This window comes from Lactuca saligna, chromosome 5, assembly GCF_052625555.1.
Source record: "Lactuca saligna cultivar CGN05327 chromosome 5, ASM5262555v1, whole genome shotgun sequence".
In the NCBI taxonomy this organism is placed as follows: Eukaryota; Viridiplantae; Streptophyta; class Magnoliopsida; order Asterales; family Asteraceae; genus Lactuca; species Lactuca saligna.
The window spans coordinates 203,151,062-203,155,231 of NC_136421.1; positions in this window are offsets into that span (position 1 = coordinate 203,151,062).

The following is a 4,170-nucleotide window of genomic DNA, read 5'->3' on the forward strand; positions in this document are numbered from 1 at the left end:
AGTGAAAAGTTTGCACTTCGTGCCATAGAGGTAATGCCTCCATATCTTCAGAGCGAAAACTACCGCTGCCAACTCCAAATCATGAGTCGGGTAATTCTTTTCATGCTCTTTCAGCTGTCGAGACGCATATGTTATCACCTTTTCTCTTTGGGTCAAAACACAACCCAATCCAACCCCAGACTCATCGCTATAAACAGCAAAGTCTTCAACTCCATCGGGTAGAGAAAGTATCGGTGCCTCACATAGTTTCTTCTTTAACTTCTCGAATGCTTCTTTATGCTTATCACTCCAAGCATAAGTAGCTCCTTTGTGGGTCAAAGCTTTCAACGGACTAGCGATCGAAGAAAAGCCTTGGATAAACCTTCGGTAATATCCGGCTAATCCTAAAAAGCTTCGGATCTCCGTGGGACTTTTCGGTTGTTCCCACTTCATTACAGCTTCAATCTTTGCTGGATCAACCATTATCCCTTCTTGGTTGACCACGTGACCCAAGAATTGGACTTCACGAATCCAAAAATCACATTTGGAGAACTTAGCATACAACTTCTCCTTCTTCAAAACTTCTAACACTCCTCGCAAGTGTCTGCCATGCTCCTCCTGTCTTTTTGAGTAAATCAGAATGTCATCTATGAACACTATCACGGATTTATCAAGGAACGGATTACAAACCCTATTCATTAACTCCATGAATGTTGCCGGAGCATTGGTTAGTCCAAACGACATAACCAAGAACTCGTAGTGTCCATATCTAGTTCTGAACGCAGTCTTCTCTGTATCCTGCTCTCTTACTTTCAACTGATGATATCCTGACCTAAGATCGATCTTCGAGAAATAGCTTGAACCTTGCAATTGATCAAATAGGTCATCAATCCTTGGCAACGGATATCTATTCTTTATTGTTGCCTTGTTCAGCTCTCTGTAATCAATGCACATTCTCATACTTCCATCTTTCTTCTTCACGAATAACACCGGAGCTCCCCAGGGCGATGAACTAGGTCTAATGAAACCTTTGTCCAACAACTCTTGAAGTTGCATCATCAGCTCCTTCATCTCCGTTGGTGCTAATCGATAAGGTGCTTTTACTATTGGCGTGGTTCCTGGTAACAAGTCTATTCTGAACTCTACTTGTCTATCAGGTGGTAATCCAGGAAGATCTTCGGGAAATACTTCCGGATAATCACACACCACAGGAATACTCTGCATCACCTTCTTCTCCTTCTTAGCATCAATTACGAATGCTAAATATGATGTACATCCCTTGGTCAAACACTTTCTGGCTTTCATTAGGGAAATGATTCCAGAATTCACTCGGCGTTTGTCCCCATACACCACAAACGATTCCTTCCCTGGCGGGTTTACCTTTACTATCTTCTTCTTGCATAATATTTCGGCATCATTGGCGCTGAGCCAATCCATTCCCAACACGATGTCGAAACCATTAAGTTCGATAGGCAATAATTCCTCGTGGAACTTATTCCCATTCAAGTCGATTAAGATGTTTTTCATACGATGGCTAACAGGTACAAACTTGCCACTAGCAACTTCGACTAATAAAGCATTATCTAGTCTATCAACAGGCAAAGCTAGTTTTCTACCAAATTCATGCGATATAAAGGAGTAGTTGGCTCCAGAATCAAATAAAATTGGGGCAGGCAAATTGTTAACGAGAAAGGTACCTGAAGCGACATCAGCTTCATCCTTAGCAGCTTCCAGTGTCATCTGGAATGCTCTCGCCTTCGGCTTTGGTTGAATGTTGGGCTTGGCTGCCTCCTTCTTCTTCGGACAGTCTTTCAAAATGTGCCCCTCTTCATTACAGCCAAAACACATCCTTTTGTTATTCGGACCTTCATTGGCAAAATGTGCAACCTTTCCACACTTGTAGCAAGTTACATCCTCGCTACATTTCCCGAAGTGCTTTTTCTTGCACTTATCACACCACTTCGCTTCTACTCCTTTTCCCCCACCAAACCTTTTCGAATCAGATTTCGAAAATTTACTTTTCTTACTGGAACCAGATGTTCCCTCAAACTTCCTCTTCTCAGCAACCTCAACCTTGTTGGTGGTTCTCCCCTTTATCATGTTCTCAACAGACTTGGCAGCCCAGATAGCTGCCTCTAGAGTAAGTGCCTGACGTACTGGCACTTCGTACTCCCATGGAAGTCCCTTCGCATACCGATCCACCTTAGTCAGATCGTCTGGAACGATACGCAAGGCAAACTCCATCTTATCGGTGAAGTTGTTGGTGTATTCATCAACTGACATGCTGCCTTTAGTCAATGTCAGGAACTTGTTCTCCAACTCCAACAGATTCTGAGCCGAGCAGAACTTGCGCTTAAACTGCACCAAGAACTCTGCCCATGACAATTGCAGTGGCTCATTAGGGCTCAAAGTCTTCCCTAGAGTGTTCCACCAACGAACGGCTCCACCTCGGAATTGACGCACGGCATAGATGGTTTGCAACTTACCTCTGTAGCCACACATCATGAAGGCTAGCTCCATTTCGGAGATCCAATCCATAACCCCAATCGGATCCTCCTTTCCATTGAAGGTCAATGGTTTTCAAGTCAAAAAGTCCTTGTACTTGCATCCCATTCCATCATTCCTTCCATCACGGTTGTCTTGCCTAACAATCGATGGGTTGGCTTGACCAACTGATCCACTGAAGTTTCCACCTTCCGAGTGTCCTTCATTTAATTCAGGCTCTTCCATACGAATCGACAGTTCTTCACGATTTTGTTGAAGCAACCGTCTAGTTTCCTCCATCTGACGATCCAACATCATCTGAATCATCAATTGCACACCAGCCATGGTTATTGGCTCAGGTGCTGCTGCTACAACAAGTCTTTGTTCAATCACTGGTGGTTGATTCCTGTTTTCATCAGCATTTCCAACTCCACTTCTTGTTCTCACCATTTTGATCTACACACTGAATAAGATGAAATTAGATCCTTATTCACGATAGATATTCAAACCATCCTTATCACTCCGAAACGTTTACATGCTAGTTCTAATATCGTAGATGTACGCTTAGAATCCTACACACATAAAGTTTCTAGATCCGGTCGGCAACAGACCATAGATCCGAACAAATAATATCATATACGGCAACATACAACATTTAGCACATAAAGCATTTTAGGCAACATTCCTAAAATAAACTAGTGCTCGTGTCTAAAACATAACAGACACACATCTAAAAATTCCACTTAGCATTCTAAGTTTAAGTCTAGAAATCCTAAAAATTCCTAGTTCGCTTAAACTAATGCTCTGATACCAACTGTGACATCCCCAAAATCTCGGCCAGAAAAGACCGATTTTCATTTATGCTTTTAAAATAAATTCAGAGTAAATCCTTTTGATTTGAAAGAGTTGCGGAATTTGTTCCCAAAAACAAAACATGATAAAACAATGTTTACCAAAGCATTTCATAAAAGAAATGTATTTTCATTATAATCAAAACTCAGGGTGTCATGTTCCGATACAGACCAATAAGCATAAACGAATACATTACAAGTCATATAACAAATATAAACATATGCAGACTTGTAAACAAAACAACTTGATGGTTCGTCCATCTCATGCCCTTCCGCCACTTCCTGTAATACAAATAAAACTGAGTGGGTCAGGCTTGGGAGCCTGGTGAGCATATAGGGTTTTCAACCCGCAATAAATAATTAAATTAATTATTATCAACCAACAATAACCTAGTTACCCATTCCTGTTATTCTCACTTTACGTCCCTAAAATAGCTAACACAAGGGACCTAATCTAAGAATATTTTCATCGGGGTGACAACACATGCTGCGGGATTTCCTCATCAATATAAGTCAAATAAGGCAACCATGAGGGGGATGGAATATAGCGAATGAACACCCAAGTTCATTAACACCTACAGGTTATGAGCCTGCTAGCGTTCCACTGGACTATCTAGAAAAGTCCGTGGTCGTCATCTAAATTCCGCTAGATGACTGGATCAAACAACAACGAGGCCTCTCATCTGTTTATTACACACCAACTATCTACCCATGTTCTACCCGACATATCAGTAGATAAAAAGATACATTTTTATACATATTTTCAAAACCTGTATAGCATGCTTGATCAATACATTTTCCATATAACAGATGAGGCACACACACATAACACATATTTCATATAGAAATAATCATA